Below are 24,603 nucleotides of genomic sequence, written 5' to 3'. Positions count from 1 at the left end.
TCTTGTATCTAGATGTTCTTTAGCATTTGCCAGCTGGTCTCGTCCCCTCTTTCCCTCTTTCGATTACCCCTTTCCCTTACCCCCAGTGTTGGGTAGCAAATCGGACAGCAAATCGGGTAGCATCGGGTAGCAAATCGGGTAGCAATCGGGTAGCGGACAGCATCGGGTAATCGGGTAGCAAATCGGGTAGCAAATCGGTGGACCTCTCGGCCATTCGGCTCCTTGCGCTCTTTCTCTCTCTCTCCCTCTGAGCATCACAATTGGCTGACCCTTGACTCTATGAATATCTATCTATCTATCTATCTATCTATCTATCTATCTATCTATCTATCTATCTATCTATCTATCTATCTATCTATCTATCTATCTATCTATCTATCTATCTATCTATCTATCTATCTATCTATCTATCTATCTAATCTTGTTATCTGTCTTACTTTTGAACGAGTTCGCGTATTCAGTTTGCTGTACTAGCAAGGCATATATAAAGCAGCAGATTTTCCGCCGCATAGGCGCAACCTATGCGAATGGTACGTGCGACTCCGAGAAGGAAGGTGCCAAATGCCTGCGCTAACATTCTCAATATGCAGGCGCAGCGGAACGCGTTTTCATGCACTGTGCAACATCTGGGACGCCATTATGGCGCAAATGATTTGGGAACGAGGCCCATCATCGACCCTTGCTGCAGCGAAAGCGACCGGCGGGAACCAGTGGGCGCGAATCGCTTTGCTTCGCACCGAATGGAGAAGGCGAGAGCACGCTAACGTAGCAGCTCCTATAACGTTCTATAATTTGAAAAGTCGCGGCTTCGATGCAGCTGCAGTGTTCATCGGCAACGATCATATGCGACGACAATCAAGCGGGGCAGGAGAAGCGCGCCAGTCAGGAGAGGGGGGGGGGGGGGGGTTGGGGAGTTTAGGGAGCCATCATCGGGCACGTGATAGGTCACAAGCTGGAGTCTCGTGTCCTGCTCCGCCTCGCTGTGCGCGCCGTCTTATTCCCCCGTTTCCCGCTGCATCTATGACAGACGATGATCTGAACGACATACCTACAGCTATTGTGTTTCTTAAGATTTCCTGAAGTGAGAAGCTTGAAAAGCACAATTGCCGACATATATTGCAAGATTAGATCCGCCTGCAGCCTAGAACATCCTCCTGCTCCTCCTCCTCCTTTTATTCCCCCTCTTCGTGGTAATTGAAACGAATTTGAGAATACAAGCTCCTGCCTATGAGAGATTATCAATGCATTTCATATTGATGGGGTAAATCTCGAAGACGGCCACGCATTGTAATTTTCCGTGCGATCTAAGAAACACCAGATGGCCTAAATAATTCCAAGCTTTGCATTATCGCGTGCTCCGCAACTCAGCTGCATCTTGGAGGCGTAAAATTTATCTGTCATTGATCATATCGGTCACGCGAGCCGTAGCAATAAGTATCACTTTAAAAAAAACATGGCATGGATCATTTACGTGAAGAAACCGACAGTTGTCGACCAAGGGATACCTCGGTGTGGAACCAACGTTTTAGACATGGGGCACTTGTCCTCGTCAGGGCAACTGCTCCCATCACCCTATTCTACGAACCTGCTTATTCACCATCCCTATCGGAGGCGGGGAAGCGGTGAGTTATATCATCGTCATCATTATCATCATCGTCAGAATACATTATGTCATTTGCAAGATGAAGGCCTCTCCTATTGATTTCCAATTACCCGTTCCTCGCACCCACTGACCCCCATGTTATGACTGCAAAGTATCTCGTTTCGTCACACTATCTAGTTCTCCGCCGCCCGCAACTTCACTTCCTTTGACACTGATTCTATCCTGTGCTGAACGTAGCCTGCCCAACTTCATTTCTACCTCTTTATCTGTAGTGAAATATTGGCTACCTCCGTTTGTTACCATACACAGCTGTCTTCCTGTCTCATAACGTTACGCGTAAAATGTTTCGCTTCATCGCTTGCTGCGCGGTTCTTTGCTTCTTCTCAAGGTTCTTTGTGTACCTCCAAGTTCGTTTGCTTTTTTTTTTCTTTCAAGGCCCTCACTCTAAATTTACAGTGCTAAGTTATAAAAAAAAATATTTCACTCGTTGGTCTCGCGACTGCTCGCACGCTCGTTAATTCCTATCTGAGATTCATGAGGGAGAAGTGGCCAAATAGTGCGCCAGGGAGGCCATTTCCTATTCTGCCAAGAAAAATGTCCTTGAAGCTTAATGGGCCTTGCTATAGGGCCGTTGTGGCTGGACTAGCACACCCCGATGGTTCTCGACGTTTGTTATTATTCTTTAAGAGGAAAGCCTTATGTGGCTCGTTTCAGTGACTCACGCCTGAAAAATGCGGCGTCTAGTCGAATGGTACAAAAGACATCATCAGCAGCAATGGCTCATAACCCCATAAGCAATGGCTCATACCCCCTTAACGCAGAGGCTACAAGCGCTCAGCAAAGTGAGGCAAACAGTGCATACATTCATTGAAATCACTCATACAACACACAGAATAGCATACGTTTCAATAAAAACAAGCTCAAAACAAGCATGCGAATCATCAATGAAGCATTTCATACTTCCCACCCCCTCGCCTCGGAAGTACTCTACGGCCGAGGATGCGCTCCAAGCGAGAAACAAGATACGACGCATGAAGCAGCGGGAATGAGGCGTTCAAGCGCGAGTGCTGCTTTCCCCTGCTAAGAGGATGCAATGTAAAGTCGAAGAGAAATCTCGTTGACACGAGTCTGACCCCGCTATACGAGCGCGCGAAGCCGTAGGTGAGCGTCGAAAATGGGCCGAAGAAACTGAACTACGAAAGCATCAACGCGACAATGCGACGCGGCCACGTAGAGGGGAGGCCGAAGCTCGCAGGCAATGACTTTACGCACGTATATTTCACACTGCGACTCATTATGTCTTGCGAGAAGTCTGACGCCTCCTATCGTACAACCTAATGCATTACCCAAGTGTGCCGTAGGCTTTCTCCTTCACGTGTTACAGGAGTGTAACATGCTGTCAAACATCTTGTTTTCGTTTATTGTTCATTACTTTTCCTGCTTTTCCCTTACAAAAAAAATTGTTGAAAGGTTATTGAGATATCATTGTTCAACGTCAACAAATGACCTTGAAAGATCATTGGGGAATTGTTGAAACAGCATTGAGGAAATTGTTGACAAGTGTTGATAATTGGCCCGCGACATTCTGTCGAAACATCATTGTGGCCTCTCAATTTGAAAGATCGTAGGCATATCGTTGAAACTATGGTGTATTTCAATGTTGAAAGCCCATTGAAGCATTGTTGAAGACGTGTTGCCTGTCGATATTGAAAGCTAATTGACGTATTGTTGAAATGTGTCATTTGTCAATGTTGAAAGCCCATTGAAGCATTGTTGAAGCTCAAACTTGAAAGCCCATTGACGTATTGTTGAAATGTGTTGTTTGTCAATGTTGAAAGCCCATTGAAGCATTGTTGAAGATGTGTTGTCTCAAAATTGAAAGCCCATTGACGTGTTGTTGAAATGTGTTGTTCATTAATATTGAGAGCCCATGGAAGAATTGTTGCAGATCTGTTGAACATCAACACAAATTATGTTGAAAGCCCTTTATGCCCCACTGGGTATTTAGCAGTTTAAACCTGCACTTTCCTTAAAATACTGCTGAGCTATGTTGCATATAATTACCTTTGATGTCACGTTGGTATGTTTGCTGTGAGAGGGCAGGGATAAAATTTAAATACAGGGGTTTTGTATCGCAGGCCTCTGCCACCCTGGTCTCAAAAGCATGCTCCCAGATCGCCTGTAATAAACCATATTGTAAAACTGCTAGCAGTACTGTTATGCCACTTTTTTCAATTGTCAGAGTGGATGGACCTCCACAATATTAAGAGTGCTGAACTGATGCAGACAAAAACCATTTTTCTAGGTGAACTGTTTATTTGTAAACAAACATCTGTGTAAATGTACAACCATTTGTAGTTTGAGCACATCAGAAATTTCTTAAAAACTATTGCACAGTACAAACTTCCTGCAGCTTGACACCATAACAAAACAGAATACTGAAGATGTAGTCTGTGTGGCCCTCAAGTAAAACACATTTCTCAAAAGAAATAAATTTTTAAAAATAAATACCTAAATTAAATGTAGAAGCAGACTGACATAACTGTTAATAAGAGCACTCAAAAAAGGCACTTGCTTTCTCTATTTGGGAGCCAGTGGTACTATTACCATGGCACAATTTGCTTGAGCCCACAGCACTCAACTGAGACCTGATATGCAGGGTGGTTATCTTTAAGTTTCATGGAATTTATTAAACACGGACTGTTGCAGCTAACATAATTCTAGATACAGAGTGCCAAACTTTATTTGCATGAGAAATCAAGACACCATAGTGAGCTGATTAAGAAAAACTCAGTTCCTAATAAAGCTTTTCAAATTGTAGACGGTAATTTTACAAGGTGTATGCACTTAGAACGAACTTCCAGAATGACAACAGTAACGAGACACATGCCATCAAACTGGCTGTAGAAATGCACTGCTGTAGCACTTACTTTTTTTTAACAGAACGCACTGTTATGCATTGAAGCACAAAAGTAACCGGAATGCCCATGTATTTCTCACATTTATGGAAAAATTTCGCAACTGGTGTCATCCTGGAAATTAATTTCAAGTGAATATGTCTTTCAAAATCACTGGCTACAATTTGCAAACTGAAATATGTGCCGTGATGTGATAAGTGAATTAATAAATTTATGAGAATCAGTTTAATGTTTCCATTTCTTGTGCTAGTAATGTCCACCTCCGAATAATCCAGCTCAAGAAAAAAAATTATGCTACCTGGCACAGACAACTTAAAGATCTGTAAAACTGAAAAAGGATCACTGTACAATCCTTATTTGTTGCTTGAATGGTATGTGCCAATTTCGGTAAACGTTACATACTTCTGAAACATGGCAATCACAATAAGTGATGCTGATGGGAGCAATTTATTATGCTGCATTGCTGTTGCATGATCCAGTTGTGTTTTCCGCCATGATAACGTTCCTGCGCAGGTCATTCTATATCAAGCGACTTATTCATATTAACTACTTCAGATTTTTATATGGAAAAAATAACAGCTATTAGTGATGTGCTGGAATCAAAGTTACTCCTTGTGAGAGTTCCATTACAATTTTATTCACTGCCACAAAAAAATAACCAAAGAATTCAGAAAAAGATATGGTTTCATGCAAACATGAAAGGCACATCATGCCATTACCAGAGATCTTTCGTTGCATTTTAAATTTAAGCCGACTTATACCTATTAATTTTACTCATGTATTTTAGAAAGCAATAAGTTATTTTTACAAAGTTATGTCAAATGCAGTTTTTATTGAACTCTGACAATGGCACAGATGCACTTGCAGGTGTGCGATTCCATGCCGAATCGACCAGCGTTTTTTTGACAGCACACATATAGCTGAAACATTACTATATGTTTACTAGAGTTCAAAACTCGTTACCCACTTTTATTTATTTTTGCCAGATATTTTGTAGCACTTTGGTGACAGTTTAGTTTTCCTGCTCAGCTGAGCTAGAGGACATCAATCAACATTCTTCTTCAAATGCACATTGTATTGATCGAGGCCTTCAAATGGTGTGCGTGGAAATACGGTGAAGTGATGCAACTGCCAAAATAGCCAATTTTTTAAATATTTGAATACTTCAATTGCTTTCGGCACCGGCAAAAATGAGTCAAATTGCAATCCGTTAGTTTTTTTTTTTCGTAACGAAAATTCACAAGACAGAAATTAAATACAGAATGGTAGCCCAGGTGACATAGTATAGCAAAAAAATGTGAAGCTTTGAAGGTTCAGCTAATCGCCTGTAAAAAAACAAAACAAATTTTAATCTTTTGCAAGAAGCTTCATGTTGAAGGAAAAAACAGCTTTCATGGTTGGCCAAAAAGTATGTGATACATTATTGGATAGCTCTACATGTCTGCTATGCATGTGTGAAGTTAAAAAAGGCATTATTTTTAAATGCGAGAAATTCTTTTTTGAAATTTTGTCAGCACCGACTTTTCTCGGATGTGCGCACTGCTTGCCGGCTGGGAATGCAGACGACAAAGCTGGCTTCGTCTCCACACAGATGACAGAGAAGCGGTGTTAGTGTCTGCATTTTATTGCCAAGGGACACATGCTCTAACGCAACGAGGCTTGTGTTTGGTGTGGGCCAGGTAAACCATACAGCCATTACACATAAAATATCAATACGAGGTCTGTTAGAAAAGTACCCGACCTTTGGCTGAAGAAAAAAAAAACTGGGATAACTGGAGCGTTGGAAACCTAATCACTCTCAAAGTAGTCTCCTTGGAACTCCAGCCACTTCTCCCAGCGGTGCTGCCATTGTTAGAAGCATTCCGAGAAGGCCTCTTTCCGAATGGAGTTTAGCTCAGCTGTCGTTGCAGCCATAATGTCTTCTCTTGTCTGCAATTGTGCTCCTTTCAATGGCCTCTTGATTTTTGGAAATAGCCAGAAGCCGCAGGCGGCCATATAAGGAGAGTAAGGAGCCTGTCGAACTACAGGAGTCTGGTTTTTCGCCGAAAGAGTCTGAATCAAGTGCGAGAAAAGCATTGTCGTGATGGATGCGCCAATTTCCTGTTGACAACTTTGGTATCTTGCGCCACACAGCATCACATAGGCCATGGAGGACATCCCTGTAGTAGTCTTTAGTGATTGTTTGACCCTGTGGTGCGTACCCGTGGTGTACCACACTGCGGGAGTCAAAGAAAGCAGTCAGCAACACTTTAACGTTGATGCGCACTTAGTGGTCTTTGGTTGGTGACGTGGAATGCTTCCACTGTAATGACTGGGATTTGGTTTCCCGGTCATAAACATACATCCAAGACTTCTCACCAGTGATTATGGTGTTCGTGAAGTTGAGGTCACTGTTTGTGGAATCCAGCATGTCTGTGAGACTTCAACACGAAGTTGCTTTTGCTCCACCATGAGCAGCTTGGGAACGAATTTCGGGGCAAATCTCTTCATGGCCAAATCTTCGGTGATAATGGAATGTGGATAAAATGTGATGATGCCCACCTCTTCCACAATTTCTTGGATAGTCACACGACGGTCCCGCATCACCACAGGGTTCACTTAGGCAATGACCTGGTCATTTCGGCATATTGATGGCCGACTGGAGCGTGGCTCGCTCTCCACCGATGCGTGGTCGTCTTTAAACTGGTTGTACCACTCCTTAATCTGTGTGCTGCTCATAGCGCAGTCACCGAAAGCAGTCTGAATCTTCCGAATGGTTTCCACGTGGCTGTCGCCCAGTTTCTGGCAAAATTTGACGCAGTAGCACTGCTCCAGTCGCTCCGCCATTTTCCTTGCAATAAAAAAAACGACGAGAGCACTGTGTACTACCTCATTCAAATGCTGCGTCCCAGCAATTCACGCTATTGGCAGGCGGGAAAAAATTCGTGCATGCGCGAAAAGGTTCAAGGGTGGCTGATGAAAACGCGCTTGTTTCATATTCATCAGGTGTCTGCAAAAAAAAGTCAAATACTTTTCTAACAGACCTCGTACGTATTAATATGTGAGGGAATCCTGCAGTGTTAAAAGATATCTTTCATGCAGTTTACAAAAAGAAATATCGGCTATTATGTAGACAGTAAATCCAGGAAGAGCGCTGATATTGTTCATACAAAGCATTTTAAAGGGCATGTCGCACTGCAATGCAACACAGAGGGAGCAGGACACTTCGTGCCCTGCTCCCTGGAGCCCAATGATGATGCAAGTAGAAAACACCTTCATAATTAAGACTGAAAACCTACATAAGTGTGAACAAATTCTTGTGGTGTTGTTTGCTACCACTGTTTCAGAGCCAGAACGTGTTCACCTATAAAAGTCATATTTGCCTTGTTCAGTCTGATGTGGTCAGACACCACTGGCGACCACTTTTTGCATTCATGTTAAAAAAATACAAGTTGAGACTGCAGCTGTAGCGCTTGACGTCACCTGCCTTCGCAATGATAAAAAAGGCAGTCAGTTTGTTGAGTAGTTTCTGTGGCTAATTATATTAACAATCTTTCCTTGCTAGCTGACATGGCTTCATATATTTATGCTATATTTATGCTGTATGTGTGATCCACAAATGAACATTAGAGAAAATAATTTATTGCACTTAAAAGAATACCTTTTTGTTACTTGTCACATGCATAGCAGACATGTAGGGCTGTGTAACGATGGGCGACATACTTTTGTGCCAACCTCCAAAGCTAATTTTTTACCTTCAACACGAAGCTTCTTGCAAAAAATTGGAACTTTCAGTTTTTTTAGCTGATCAACTGAACCTACAAGGCTTGAAATATTTTGCAGCTATCCCAAGTCAACCAGTCTGATTTTATATTTATTTTGTGCCTTCTGTATTTCCCTACATTAGAAGAAAATTCAAACTTTGCAAATTTTGGCAGTCACACCACTTGTCTCTTGACATGAACATCATCTGAATATCTGGATCATACAATTTCCCTTTCAAAAGAAACGTGTATCAGTGCCTTCTAGCTTAGCTGGGCAAGAACAATAAATTTTTGCCAAAATTCAAAAAAATTTTTGCGAAGGAAAATAAATGGGGAGCAAGAGTTCGGAGTTTCAACTATATCTGTGATGGTCAAAAAAACGCTGGTTGGTTGCCCTGGAATGACTCAAGTGTATGTATGAAAGCAAATTTTCTCAAAAATTTTCTTATTGTACCTACTCAAAATCAAGCAAACTTGAAATGCTTTGCCATAGTGGAACAGTTCTTGACAAAATTGGGTGGTTTGGCATGAAATGACTTAAGATACTTAAAAAATATATTAATAAGGAAACACTATCCTTACTGGAACCATATCAAAAACTAACATAAAAATGTAGTGAACTATAACAAAGCACAGCACTTGTATTCTGGATTAAGCAATCCAATGTGGGCTTCTCAGGAGACTTGCATAATTAGCATAAATAAAATTAACATAAAAATGTCAAGGCATAGAAAGGCACAACATTTGTATGCTCATTTGAGAAATCCAAATTGAGCCCTTCAGGAGACTAACATAAAACATAAAAATGTCGAGAGTTACAAAAGCACAACACTTGTGTTTTGGTTTGAGCTGTCCAACTTGGGCTCTTGAGAGGCTATTGGTCCCATGCGAGAAGCGAGGCCAGAGTTCTTTACATAGGGCATGTTGGTACCAGGAAACTTGTGACACGTGAAGCCTGCAACAACAAGAAGCCAGAACAAGTTTTAAAAAGCAACTTCTACATGCAAAAGAATGGCATGCAATATGCCCTTGTTATAATGAAATTGATTTATGTATTTGTGTAGCTTAATTCCAACTTTCCATGGGTACAGCTTTGCAGCATGACCATTTAAATTGATTCTGTGTGGCACGGGACTCCACTAAGTGTCAAATGCAGGAAAGGGCAAAAAGGAACAAAACACTGTAGCAAAATAACTTTACGAATATCCTCAATGTCGAAGATGTGAACTTTGCTTGCTGAGAAACAAAATGGTGAAAAAAATTCATGTTGTTCATAAATAAACCTGAACTGACAATTAAATTATTTCTTGTAACTTTCATAATTAAAATGTGCAGCATTTAACTGTGCTTTTCCATGCTCCAAATACAATACTGTCATGTCACTACAATTGAGTGTAGCTTCATTTGAAGTTAGGTTTCCTGAGTTCACATGCAATCGGAATGTACTTCTCGCCTTACAATAACTTAGGACTTTCTACATTAAAGAAGACACTGCTTACAGCAAAGTATGTTTTCTGCCTCAACGATTGAATTACTGTTATAATGCGGATTCCATGTAGTTGTGCACCAAGCTGCTTAGCATGAAACATGCAGAATGTGACAGATACGAAGAAATGCTGTCTTTTAAGAGCCATATGCCATAGGAATGACTTCTTTAACCCTTTTAGGGTTTACTGCCGTACATCTGTGGCTGTGACGGAACGTTCTGAAAAAATTTGCCGTTTCAGAACAAAGTGTTGCCTAGCATCCCACTGGAGGTGCTGCAACCTTCTGAGGCTTCTAGAAAATATTCTTAAAGTGCTGTCGCTCCATGGGTTTCTCCAAAACTGATTTTCACTTAGCTCCTTGGTGTCTGTCATTGCAGTAATTTGGGAGTGTTGCCACAAGTTTTTGTAAGTTTCATTACACAAAAAAATTATGCTGCTTTATCCTGCATAAAAAAATAAAACATCTAAAACTGCAAATACTGAAATGGTATTGCCACTTCATCGTTATTTAAAAATATTATTTACCACTTCATTTTCTCGGAACGTCACTCTGAAGAACTTAAATCTGCAATAAAAATATTAAGAGTGCACGAAAAGTGATTTTTGAGGCTGAACCGAATAATGCTAGAAGCAAATCAAATAATGGATAGCTTCTGAATAATGAACAGCTGATATCACAATTAATGTAAGATGAGGCTCACAACCTAGTATTATTAATGTTTGCAAGTTTCTGTCATTGTTATGTTATGAAGAGCTGTTTATTAAAAGCACAAATGGAGCAGCAAAAGGTTTCTTCACATGCACAGGACTCTTCAGTAAGCATAAATGATTGCTGTACAGCCTCTAAAGTACAGCTACTTAAGTAATGTAGCCTGGTCTGCTATTCTTACAAGTTCTTACGTTTTATGTCTATACTATGTTATTGGACGTGAAAATTTACCGTACTTTGGCTCAAATTTCATGTTTTATTGGTGTTTCGAAATATTAGAATACTCACATTTACAAATAGTGACCATTCAAAGACTAAATTGAATAGGACACTATTCAATTCGAAAGTTTTGAGCATTTGCAAACCACAAAAAATATTAACTCCTAAATTAGAGAGGCATATTTCTCCCCAAAATGTGACCCTCAACGGGCTAAACAAGAGCGACAGAAAAGCCCATTCATCTTTTTGATTATTTTAAGCCCATAATCTACTTGGCAATGGTTCATAATAACCCTGTTAACAGGTAGGTGAAGTAAGGAAGCAGGAATCAATTCTAACAATTTCAGAATGGGAGTAGTGGACATGTCTGATGGACTGTAAGAAGCTTTATACATTAGGCCCCAAGAGCCTATTTTCAATTTATTGAAGTATATGGGGAAAAGCCACATAAATATTTTTTTTCATATCTTAGAATACAAAGTGATAAAGTGTGCGTTAATAAATATGAGTCATAGGTTAAGTGCTTAGAATGAGTAAGCGCCCACTAAACGTAGTACTGTTGACAGCAATGCTTGCAACTCTGTCCATGTTGTTTCTTTGATTGAAACAACCAAAAGAAAATTGCCACACCACTCAGGTTCCCTCTGCTAAAAGGCTGCTGTCTGGCATCACATGGACCTCCTTCAATATAGGAGCAACCTTAATTCGATGTGGTCTGTTAAAATTGGTGAATCTACTGTTTCACATCTCAGAACCTGGAGAGCTGTTTTGATTTCTGCAATTTGGTGAACGTGCTCCTGCTCGAGCTGAGCAGTAACCACACTTGAGCATAGCTTCTCCGCAATTCGTGTATTAGAATAACACTTTCAGGCTAATTAAACATGTCGTCCATGCCAATAGATTTGGAGCGTGCTTCACAGACAACTATTCCTTGCAATGACAGCCATGTAGCACTGCTAATGCGCCAATGCAGCTCATGTTATGTGGTGGAGCCACTAAAAACTTTCAGCAGTGAAGGCAGCTTTCAAATTTTAGAAGCATTTGTGTATGGCGGCATTACGCACTTATGATCATATGAACAGTCATTCCAAATAGTAGGCTATCGTAGCACACAACTGCACACACGGGCTACTTGAAAGTCGTTTGTTATGCCAATGGCAAGTTCATAATTTTAGAAAAAAATTTGAATGTAAAAATGCAACCAGAAAGGATATATGGTACTTGCCTATAACAGCACTGACCCTGGTGGGGTCAAGAGCCCTTTTTGCCCCTTGGTGTTATTTCCAAAGGCCAAATGGCCCATGAGCTCCTCCTCTGTGAACACATGGTGAAGCAAGGCCCTTGCAAACTTTCCTGGTTCACCATGGCAGGCCATGGTAAGCTGTGCCAGGATAACCTTCTCAATGTGCACTCCTTCAACCTATGTGAACCTGCACGTTTAAGTAAATGTTAGCAAAACAGTTTTAAGCCTTTCAAGCACATTCACACAACAGCCCTACTGCAAATAAATTAAAAAAGTACCTGTTGCAAATCTAGAATGCTAAACTGGACTTCTTACAAGCTTCTTATGCTGTCCGGATGCCACGTTTCAGAAGAACAATCCAGCACAAACAAGAATAATAAACCAAAGTATCCAAACATCTAGTACTTGAAAAAGGGGAGTACCAGCGAAACACAAATGACACGCACACAAGGAAACGGCATTGGACACGGACTCCCTGTCTAACGCCTCTTCCGTGTGTGCGCGTCCTTTGTTTTGCTGGTACCCCCCTTTTTCAAGTTCATCATGCACCAACTGGCCCAAGAGCTTGAGCTAATGCACATCTAGTACTATTTATTGTGATTACCATTCTTAGGATACTTCATATTTTCAGGTCTCTATTTTCCCATCCATTTGTGTCAATAGGTAGCCCATGGTCTAATGGGGAGATTGGGCTGCTATGTTGAGGGAAGAGTTCAAAATCAACCGTCAGAACAGCTTGGGTGACTGGTTATGCGACCCTGGGCATATGCCACTTTTCAATGAATCTCTTTCCCGCTATCTTGGGCAACTGCTGCTGCTTGTGTTGGCAAGCAGCATTAGGAGCTCGAAGAGGGACATGATTGTCGATCATTACTAAGATTACCACTACACATCATGTTCACTTGCTGTGCTCCAGATGTAATGTGTGAGGATACCACTCCACTGTATGAAATGTACATAAGTTGCAAGGACAGTATGTGCCAACCGCCACCTCAATTAAATTAATCGACTCGCAAAGCACAGGCTGCACAAGATCACGGAGTGAACTCAGAAGTTTGTGGACAGTCAGTTGATGTCCATGTCAGGGACTTCTAGGGAGACTCGGTCATTTCCTCGATGTGCATCATCGTGCCATCACACATTGTATTACAATTCTGCCTGTCTTGTTGTACCACCGTTCTAATAGTCATCACGTATCACCACAATTCAATATATAAATAGACACTTATATCTACTGTTTATTTAATCTTTATGGAGAATACTTTGAGCATGAGTTTTTGCAGAGATCATGAATTCTACAGCTTAAAGGTGCACTAAAGAAATATAAATTAATTAAATTCTGGCATTTTAAGTGCCAAAATGACAATCTGATGTTTAGGCACGCCATAGTGGGGAACTCTGGACTAATTTTTACTAAATTAGGCTGCAAGGTACCTGGGCAGTTTTGTATTTACCCTCCATCAAAATGCGGTTGTTTGATCCTGTGACCTCGTGCTTAGCGGAGCTGTGCCAACACCCCTAAGCAACTACGGCATGAAAGCACTATAGAGAAAAATTATTTTAGATGTATCTGTACATGACCTTCCTACAATTCAAGAGATTCACTCATACCGTGACAAGAGGCCGAGTAAACTGTAAAAGCAGCAAGAGGAAAGATTGGTGGCAGTGCTGCCTTGAAGTTACCACACCTGCTTGCTGTGACGTCATGGATTTAGATGACGTCTGTTCAGGTGTAGCAATTTTTTTTTACAAATAAAGATGTTCTTCATCATATTCCAAAAACCCAAATAAAAAGCGTCAGGAACATTTACAGAACCAATACAACCAAAGTATGAAAAAATACTTGGAATCCATGATGTGACAATGAGGTGTCAGCACGAAGATTTTGGGGCGATACTCAGAAAATTAAACTTTGAGCTTTATTTTCTCTAATAATCAAGCAACTACCAAGAAATTTACAGAAGTAGTTATTTAAGACGATGCTTTATTTAAAATTCATTTAGGGTGTCATTAGTGTCCCCTTAATACAAAACAAGGAATGCACTTGGCTGCGTAATAGGTTAACATGCATCACTGGTTCTCATTAAGGTAGGATTATCAGTATAGCAAAGGGCATGCACTGGCTGCTCCAGAGGGGAGCCCTTCCACTTCCCCTCAACCTTCCAATTTCCAATTTATGAGCAGTGATGCAATTTCTGTATCTTAACAAGACATAATGCCAAGATAGAGCATGTGGTGACCGGCACTTCGCACCATCCAGCTCGGCATCAATCTTTTTGGAATTTGGCCCTTGAAATGCAGAAAGCCCCGATCATTGCTCGTTCTTCAGCCAACTTTCTCGAAGGGTGCCGCTGTTCTGGTTTGATACATCTAGCAGTGCACTGCTGTATGACATAGGCCATTATACCTTCGTTCTGATAAAACTATAAAGATGTTCACTCATGTAGACCACTAATGTCCACACTAAGTTTCATATCAGGCATATACACTGAAAAAGACACATTCTGCGTTTAATATGTTCACAGGTGACACTGAATTCACTCCCAGTCCCGGTGCAGTTGTTAAGTCTTTCAGCTGAGTGCTTAAAGGCACCATGTCTCCTAATGAAGGCACTCTGCACCAATTGACCACTTGCAGAAGTCGGAGCGCCACCTAGCGCGAAAAACGGGAAGCTTGCGCCTCGCCGCTTGGTTGGAAAACATCCCGGCTCCAGCCTTGCTTTGGTACGGCGGCATCGAGTGGCGACGTTGTGTTTGCAGAGCTTCTTTTACGTTTTGTGAAAGCGTCGACATTCTTTGGTAGTTGTCATATATGACCTGCCTTAAATATGATTGAAGAGGACTTCATTCTCTTGCTGTTTTTGCAAATGGGACGGACAGCTGACTTCTCAGAGCGCTGGATAATGAGCGACAATGCGTGGGGTTATCTTCATGCCAACATTTCGTCCGTTTGTCAGGCACACCGCCGATGGGCTTTAAAAAAATAGGGTTAAGCACATAAAACTGAACGTAAACACCGTGCACCTTCCACTTGGCCTCATAGGAGCTACGTACACGCCATCCATGAAGTCGGGCATCTACGTAGTTACAGCATGGTTCACAAAAGCCATTGGCGACATTGCCGGAGAGCACTGTGAATGCGTGGCCGGATGAGTGCTTTATGCCTGTCGCATTCCCCGAACTCTTAGTTGTTGCATGGAACAACAGATGTACACGTTCTAGCTTGCAAATTTGATATTCATCTCGTGCTGTTTCACCAAACTGCTGTGTTGCATGCTTGTGGTTTACGAAGCCGTATCCCGAATTTCGCATGCGCTATGTGTACGCGGTAGGTTATTCAGTCTGTTTTTGCGAGCGCTAAGGCCTCAAAGCTCACGCCAACCTATTTTATTATATGTTATACTAGCTTAAATATGGGCAGCGTGTGCGTCCGCAGGCCAGTACGCTCCCGCTCACTCGCGAATACTCATCAAGGCAGATAGTTTGACGAATTGGTTCGAAGTCATGTTGGAAGAGAGCGCAACACAACTGACATGTACGGAAAAAAAGAAGATGAGCGCAGACTCACAAATGACATTACGTACATAGACTGGCCGCATCTGTTAGCGCCGTTCTTCACAAATCGCTTAATCGTACTCGCATATACTCAGGGTCACTCAGTGACGAGCGCGAAGGAAAACTGCATTCTTTATATTTTACAGCCTCAGCGAGCCCTGCCAGCACGTCGCTGGCCTTCTGTTCAGCGTTGCAGAACTGGCAGGAGATGACAAGGGAATAGAAGTCGCCTGCTGTCAGGATTGGGGGCTCAATCCCTTCGTCCGTGGTCCTTTGCCAAGATTGGAGTACGGCATGAATTCGAAGGTAGCTGGCCCATGCCGTCGTCCAACTTATTTACGCTGAGATCGTTGATGAAGTGAAGAACTGCTTCTCATCGAGAACGAGGAAAAAGGGGTTTATTTACAGAAAATTAACTCAGTCTAACATGACTGTTTGAGAAAATAGTATTAGTCCAACAGGACTGCATGAGAGAAGTGAACCAGTCTAACATGACTGCTCAAGAGAAGTGTCCAACAATCGCACAACCACAGTTTTTATACACTCGATCCGCTGGTCCTACGACGCGGCGGCTGTTCGTTTACACATCACCAACTCGCAGCTGCTCTGAAGACCAGTTTACAGACACAAAGGCACACACATTTGGGCGACGGCGTTGAAGGTGGTGCCGTTCCGGAAAATCGACGCCGCTCGAGGGACGCTCGTTGTTTGGCAACATGCGGAACCGTGAGAGCGCAAAAATAAGACGTTCCCGCGGTAGCTTCTTCAGGCGTGTCAAATCAGCGCCGCGTTGAGGAACTCTGGAATCATTGTCCACACACCAAACTCGTCTTGTCACAATGTCGAAGCGGGCTGGAGGAAGGCGGCGGATTCCAGCGCAAAGGTCGCTTCTTTGAACGCCTCGCAGCTGCAGCGGCGGAGAGCGGGAGGTGCGCGTCCAGCACCCCTTGTCGTAATCGGGTGGCAAGGTGACAATCTTGTTGTGCAACCCGCCGTTCTTTACAGCGCCTCCATGGCCCCAAAAGTCTCGACTGTCTAGCGCTGACAACCGCTAGGCAGGAAGAGAACGGCTGCTGGTCAGGGGGGGATCGATGTCTTGGCTCGCAGCGACCACTTGTGCATTGATGTCACCGCCCCAAAACATCCAACAAGGACAGGCAACTGCAAAATGAACCCCACAACACGGCTCTGCGCCGAGATGACGTGCATTGGCTCTCACTTTAGACTCGCTAGGCTTCAAAAAAAAGAACAACAACATAAGTGCAGAAACAAAAAAAATGCTGCATTTCACTATGCCAATTTCTGAAGCAAATTCCTGCTGACAAATTCAGCAATCATGGAGGGAATCCTGCTAAATGAGAGGGGATCTTCTTCGCTTAATAAATTTAACACTAGTAACCCTAAAATTTAGGCGGGACCCTCAAACGCAGAATTCAAATTAGCCTGCTCAAACCATCCGCATTGCTATGCAACTTTCCCTTCTTATATCTAACGGAGAAGTTGTACTCTTGGAGAGTGAGGCTCCATCGGAGCAAGCGGCCGTTTTTGTGTGACATTTGATTGAGCCACGTCAGAGGACAGTGGTCGGTCTCGAAGATGAACTTCGCTCCGTACAAATAACACGACAACTTCTGGGCGGCCCAAACCAAACAAGCGCATTCCTTCTCTGAAGCGCTGTAGGCTTCCTCTCTTACATTTAGTTTACGGCTGGCGTAGAGGATAGGATGCTCCTCGTTATCGTCGCCGACTTGACTAAGTACCACGCCCATACCTCTGTCGCTTGCGTCGCATTGAACTATGAATTCCTTTGTGTAGTCTGGCGCGCGAAGCACAGGGCGAGAAACCAATAGCGTTTTCAAACTTTGAAAAGCGTTCTCTTTGTCCTTATCCCAGTGTACGTTACTCGGTGCTCCCTTTCGGAGGGCGTCTGTTAATGGACTTGCCAATTGTGAGTAATTCGGAATGTACCGTTGATAGTACCCCACAAGTCCCAAAAATGAACGAACGTCCGTTTTCGTGCGCGGCTGAGAAAAATCTCCAATCGTAGCTATTTTCAGCTCAGCCGGCCGTCTCATGTCCTGACCGACAACATGGCCCAGATAAGTAACCTGCGAACATCCAAACCTACACTTTTCCGCTTTCATCGTTAAGTCAACTTTAAACGTACGAAGCCTCGCATTCTTGTCGTAATAGAATTTGGCGTTCCTTTGAGCTATTTCCATGTTCTTTCCGACTAGTTCTCGGGTTGCGCTTAGCCGTTCCAGCAAATTTAGCACGTATTCAACCACGGTTGGACTCTCCCATCTTTCCTCCCACATCTCTCTTAACATTCTCAGTGGAGAACGGAGTGTCCTCCCATACACTAGTTCTGCTGGTGAGAACCCTGTCGCTTCATGTGGAACCGTTCGCAAAGCAAACAAAGTTGCCGGCAGACAGTTCTCCCAGTCCTCCTTGTGCTCGTAACAGAGCGCACGCAAAACTCGCTTAAGCACCGAATGCCACCTCTCTACACTGTTTGACTGAGGGTGATAGACAGAACTGTGCATTAACTTTACCCCGCACTTTTGCAAGAATGTGGAAGTCAGTGCGCTCGTGAATACTGACCCTTGATCTGCCTGAATTTCGGCTGGAAACCCAACTCGTGCAAACACTGTCAAAAGCGCGTCTACTACTTCAGTGGAGCTGAGCTCTTTCAAAGGGATTGCTTCTGGAAACTTGGTAGCCGGACACAGCATGGTAAACAAGTACCTGTAGCCTGATTTTGTTTTTGGAAGAGGCCCTACCGTGTCTATTACAAGCCGTCTGAAAGGCTCTGTTATTAAGGGCACTACCTTCAGTGGGGCTTTCCAAGTCTCTCCTGGTTTACCAGAACGCTGGCAGGCGTCGCATGATCTTACAAAGTTTTCTACATCTTTGAAACAGCCAGGCCAGTAGTATTCCATAAGCAATCTTTCCTTTGATTTGTTTATGCCTAGGTGGCCGGACCACCCATTTCCATGACAAAGACTCAAAAGGTCCTCCCTATACTTAGTAGGTATGACTAACTGATCTAAAATCCTACCCTTTCGATCTCTGTAATGCCGATACAACAATCCTCCTTTCTCGTGTATCGTTACGTTGCGCCTAGCAATGCCTTCTTTAGCTGTGTCCCGTAATTTAGCCAAGCTCTCATCATTCTTTTGCTCAGCTGCCAGTGACTCTCTATCCACGCGTAAGAGTTGATCAAAGTTCTTTGAGGCCGGTGATAATAACGACCCTGTCTCGCTTGGGAGCGCGTCTGCATGCTCTTCCTGCAGGCTAGAACTCTGACACTCTAGTGCTACGCTCTCATTGAGCTGGTCAACTGGCAGGCTCTCCTCAACTGTTCTTTTGTCCGTCGGGCCTAGCTCGGATTCGGGTATTGAAGCCATCCCCTTTTCTGCTTCAGCTGGAGGAGCTTGAGCATTTTCAGCCGAAAGCGCCGCGATCTTACGAGCTTGGCCTCTGGTCAATGCCTGTACTATGCCCTCTCCCAGTTTGAGCCCTCTGTCACGCAGTAACTGATTCGAACGATTCGAAAAGATGTAGGGATACTGCAGTGACAAAAATTTGGAAACTGCAGCCTCAGTCTCTAGCTCCCCGAATGGTCCACTGATTTTGACTTTGGCCATGGGCAGACACACGCTGTGTTCTTCTACAACCTGTTTTATCCATGCTACTTCTCCGGTGAAGTCCTCTACCATCACGTAAGACGGATGGACAATGTCCAGCGTGGCGGCACTGTCTCTTAGCACTCGGCATGGTTTTCCATTAACTTGCAGGTCGTGGAGATATGGACTTAAAAGTTCCATATTCTCATCCTTTTCCTCCACGTAGGAAAAAACTACGCTTGGCTTCTCGCAGTTTACAGCTATATGTCCCAGTTTGTGGCATTTGTAACAGCGAATTGGTCTGACAGATTCGAATTTTCTTTTCTGTTCTTTTTGTGCGGTTTCTCCGTTAACTTTCTCCTCGCTCTTTTCTGCGGGCTTTTCCGCCATGTCTACAGGCTCGGATCGTCTAGTTTGCGCACCCTTTTTGAACGGAAATGGTTTCCGCGGTCCATTTCGACCGTCCCAGTTTCCCTCCTCGGCGTTCAATTTTCTACGGGTTGCGTACTCTTCGGCTAATTCAGCCGCCCTTTCCACAGTGTTTACATTACCTCTGTCTTGCACCCACAGTTTCACAGCTTGAGGGATGGTTTTGTAAAACTGCTCTAGACACATGCATTCAATGATCATGTCTCTGCTGTCGTACGCTTCCGCGCTTTTAAGCCACTCAACTAGGTTGGCCTTTAAGCTATATGCAAACTCCGGATAGCCCTCGCTATCTTTCTTGCCTGTGCTCCTAAACCTTTGCCGAAAAGCTTCGGCTGAAAGGCGGTATTTCTTCAGGAGACTAGCCTTAACTTTCGCATAATCATATGCATCCTGCACACTCAATCGGGCGATTACTTCCGCCGCCTCACACGGCAACATAGACAGCAACCGCTGTGGCCATGTACTCGGACCGAAGTTCATCTTTTCGCAAGTCCTTTCAAAATTGCTTAGGAACAAGCCTATGTCGGTCCCGACCTCATATGGCTTTAATAGCCTGTCCATGCGGTACGATTCTGCCTCACTTGATCGACCCAGAGCTCCTTCACTTCCTTGAGACAACTCCAAACGTCTGTTTTCAAGTTCAAGTTGCATTTTTGTTATCTCGCGATCTTTATCGCGTTCCTCTCTCTCTCGTTTTTCTCTGTCTCGTTCTTCTCTTTCTTTTTCCCGTTTCTCTCTCTTTTTGAGAAGTTCCAATCCCATTTCAATATCTTGCTCACTGGCCTGATTGGAAATTAGCTCCAATAATTCCGATTTGAGCATTTCCTTGCGTACCTCTAGGCCCAGTTCCTCACCAACAATCAACAACTCGTCTCTCAGCAGTGTCCTTAACTCCATGACTGCTGCTTTACTGCCTTGATTCTGCTCTCTAAATCTAGCTAGGAAAACACAACCTAGCTAACACACAACAATCTAGCTTCCCTACTGTTCTAAACAGAACAACCACAAAATGAAGCCTAGAGAGTCAAAGCAAAAACCAAGCACTCACCACAGATACAGCACCATGTCGCAAAGTCCATCTCACCGCTGTCAGCCAGTTGTCAGGATTGGGGGCTCAATCCCTTCGTCCGTGGTCCTTTGCCAAGATTGGAGTACGGCATGAATTCGAAGGTAGCTGGCCCATGCCGTCGTCCAACTTATTTACGCTGAGATCGTTGATGAAGTGAAGAACTGCTTCTCATCGAGAACGAGGAAAAAGGGGTTTATTTACAGAAAATTAACTCAGTCTAACATGACTGTTTGAGAAAATAGTATTAGTCCAACAGGACTGCATGAGAGAAGTGAACCAGTCTAACATGACTGCTCAAGAGAAGTGTCCAACAATCGCACAACCACAGTTTTTATACACTCGATCCGCTGGTCCTACGACGCGGCGGCTGTTCGTTTACACATCACCAACTCGCAGCTGCTCTGAAGACCAGTTTACAGACACAAAGGCACACACATTTGGGCGACGGCGTTGAAGGTGGTGCCGTTCCGGAAAATCGACGCCGCTCGAGGGACGCTCGTTGTTTGGCAACATGCGGAACCGTGAGAGCGCAAAAATAAGACGTTCCCGCGGTAGCTTCTTCAGGCGTGTCAAATCAGCGCCGCGTTGAGGAACTCTGGAATCATTGTCCACACACCAAACTCGTCTTGTCACAATGTCGAAGCGGGCTGGAGGAAGGCGGCGGATTCCAGCGCAAAGGTCGCTTCTTTGAACGCCTCGCAGCTGCAGCGGCGGAGAGCGGGAGGTGCGCGTCCAGCACCCCTTGTCGTAATCGGGTGGCAAGGTGACAATCTTGTTGTGCAACCCGCCGTTCTTTACACTGCATAAGCCACAGATCCTAGAATGCACTGTTAGCTGCCACGGCGTGCCGTCCGGGTTCGACCGCTTCACCGCTGCCGTCCACAAACTTCTCCACTTTAACCTTCGCGGGCGGAAATCTGAAGAAATTACTATTTCCATTTTCATAATAATAGCTCGTGCGAAAGCGACTCAGTTGGCCGGCATGTCACGCCCGAGCAGCGCAGTTTGCTTTCCAACCACGGAGACGGCGCTCACGAAGCGCCGCCCCGCGGCCGGTTTTGGCGCATGCGCAGTCGTACTTCTGCAAGTGGTCAATTGATCACTGGAGCAAATGCCTTGCAGTTGCATCTGCAATGTTTTTTTTCCTGCTTCCTGCAATACATTTTCACGGCATCACTGTATTTGATCATGGTGACGCTACAGAATGGATGACCAAAGAATTCACCTTTAGCGTGCCAGCTGGGGCGTCTCCCAGCTCACTTTGAATCTGAAAAAAGATGTCAGTATTAAAACGTGAAGCCACGATGCAGCAAAAGCGACAATCAAAACAGCTACATGGACCATTAGGCTGACATAAATGGACGGATACAAATGACTAGTCATCGAATACACGAAAGTGTGGCTGCTCTTGCCAATGGCAGTGTGAGCTTGTCAAATAATTTATTTCACATTCCTCTACTTATATCAAAAATTATTTCCACGCATCTACTTAACTGTTATGGCCACATATTAAAGGCAGCTCCTTCATATAAGGCCCCAGTGTTACATTCTTTTACTCCCCGTCTACCTGATGCTACTGAAGTTTTGCTTACACTCAAAGAAAGAATTTCACAGACCTGCTCTTTCGACAAAAAACATTATTCCAAGCTTGTGGCAAAGCGTCGTCATTTAGTTCACAACGATGCGCTCCCCTTTCAATCTGCTCACTGTGTAGTGCTCGGATTCAAAGCAAAAATGGCTTTTCGACATAACTAGCTACTTCTATGGTCACAAGAAACAATGCTAATTATTGATGTTTATGTTGCCGATAACATATACATGCCGCCTCGAAACACAGTGGGACGACAAGGCAGATATGCCAGGCATTTATCTCGTTCCTTTACTGATTTTAAAACTTTGTTACATCAATCAGTTACTAAAGTGCGAAAAGCTGAAATTTCACGCTGTTACATTTCTTTAATGTTCACGCTGTTACATTTCTTTAATGTTCTATCCCAGTAAAGTAGGACCTGGAGTGCCATGAAATCTGCCTTTCCGTGAATGCAGAGCACCTACGCGAAGCCGTTTGGGCCAAGCACTCGATGGCACCGAACGGAGAAGATAAAAAAAGAAAGTTGAATGCGCGCTAACAGGTGGAAAACAAAACACACGCGGTTGGCAAGGCGTATAACTCGGTGATTTCGCAGCACTCTGTGGCATCACCCCTATTGTATGTCACGTATAGCATAGAATCGCGTGTACACACTTGAAATTTTTTATTATTGCGAGACAGCCTCCTCTGTGTTTTCCGGTCGCGCGAACGTCGGCCGCACGGCGTGACAGACACCGCGGTGTCACTCGATCCTGAAGGGAACAGCGCAACAGAATACATTTTCGCTGATCGCACCGCCACCCCCCCCCCCCCCCTTTGTTGCTACAGCTCACTCACACGCCTTGTACTAGCGTGGCGCAAACGAAATATCTTCGATTACAGTACAGATCAGATGGTTTCAGGTCGCATTGTTATGCGCTCATTAATAAGGCTAACTCAATCGGTGCTCGAACACCGTATCAGAAATCATGGCGTACAACAGCCCTGTTTTAGCTGGCACCACATAGCTGCCTTACGTCACCACAAGCGGAGAGTAAAGTTAAACCAGGACAAAGCTCCACGTTATATATCACAAATCTAGTGCTGTACAACCAATTCTCGCAACGGAAGGATAGTGCTAGGAATGAAAACTAGAAAAGAGGCCCGCGGAAAACACGCACAGGCGCTGAACTCATTTCCGGGCTCCCGTACACCGCTTCGCAATGGACGAACAAGGGGAATTCGAAACATCAACTTACCTTTGATGACGCTGAGTCGGAGGCGATCATGGCGATCTTCGAGGCAACAAGCCCATAAAAGCGAGCAACACGCAGGAATATTCCAAAGATGTCACAGCGAAGCACACAAAGAACGCAGAAAAGCAGGAAGCTTTCAAGCGAACAGCGTACACGAACTCGCCGGAATGCTCCAAGCACCAACACCGCAAACGCGCAATCATACATGTACACTCATACAAATACACGCTTATATTATCATAAATTGTACTATTTGATAACAAATTCTGTGATGTCATGTTATTACAGAACAATTGTTGCGCTTTGCATGTGTATGAAAGTTTTTTGCTTCACTTCTTTGATGAACTACTTTCTTTGGCGCAGTAACGCGGTGCACCGGCCGGAGCTAATGGAGTGCGCGGGAAAAGGCGCCAAATTCAAACGTCGCAAACGCCGTGCTAATTTGTGCGCGCACAGTTTTCGTCGTTTGGATTTTAAAAAAAAGTAATGCGTGCCGCAACCATGCGAACTGAACTATTGACCAGAAAAGTACAGAAAAGTCGCTGTTTGTGCTTCTTATTTCGACGTCACAGCAAACTGCAGGCGGTCTGTCGTCCCATTCTTTTAAACATTTGTGTGTGTGCTTCTGCGCTGTGCGATTTGTCACCGAGAACGTATAGCAGCGCAGATTCTGCTTGGTGGCCGAGCAGATTCCCAACACATTCGCCAGCACCCCGTCTACGTCACAGAAAAGAATGTGGCCTCCATGTGAAATATGAGCACGATGACATACATATCAGCCAAGCTTTTCGTTTCGTTCTGTGCGTGCTAACGGGTAACATCTAAGCGATACGCACTCTGTAAAAACGATGTTCACTCCTTTATCCGCCGCACCCGCCATGGTGGCATAGTGGCCTGAGGTGTTGCGCTAATAACCCGAGTGCTTGGGATCTAATGCCGCTCGGGGCGGCTGCATTTCGATGGAGGTGAAATGCAAGAACGTCCGTGTGCTGTGCGTTCGGTGCAGGTTAAAGGACCCCAGATGGTGAAAATAAATATGGAGTTTCTTACTACGGTGCGGCTCATAATCAAAGCGTGGATCTGGCACGTCAAACCCCAGACTTGAATTTTGTTAACGTTCTCCGCCACCTTGCAATGCCGTTTCCTAACACACAGCCAGGGCACTGCCCCCTTA

The 24,603-nt window shown here is 44.1% G+C and overlaps 1 protein-coding gene and 1 long non-coding RNA gene across 2 annotated transcripts in view; one reads left to right on the top strand and one right to left on the bottom strand.

The window, feature by feature from the left end:
• Positions 1-24,603, top strand: part of LOC135913340 (uncharacterized) — a 298,144-nt gene that overhangs the window by 129,076 nt on the left and 144,465 nt on the right. The gene's annotated exons all lie outside the window — the stretch shown is intronic.
• On the bottom strand, positions 5,389-23,601 carry LOC135913339 (uncharacterized). Its single transcript, XR_010567968.2, has 4 exons — positions 23,433-23,601; positions 21,829-21,870; positions 11,905-12,109; positions 5,389-9,219 (listed from the first exon to the last, which is right to left on the bottom strand). It is a non-coding gene; the product is annotated as an uncharacterized lncRNA (long non-coding RNA).

This window comes from Dermacentor albipictus, chromosome 4 (assembly GCF_038994185.2).
Source record: "Dermacentor albipictus isolate Rhodes 1998 colony chromosome 4, USDA_Dalb.pri_finalv2, whole genome shotgun sequence".
Classification (NCBI taxonomy): domain Eukaryota; kingdom Metazoa; phylum Arthropoda; class Arachnida; order Ixodida; family Ixodidae; genus Dermacentor; species Dermacentor albipictus.
The sequence above is the reverse complement of the archived record's forward strand: the minus strand, read 5'-3'. Positions and strand labels throughout refer to the sequence as shown.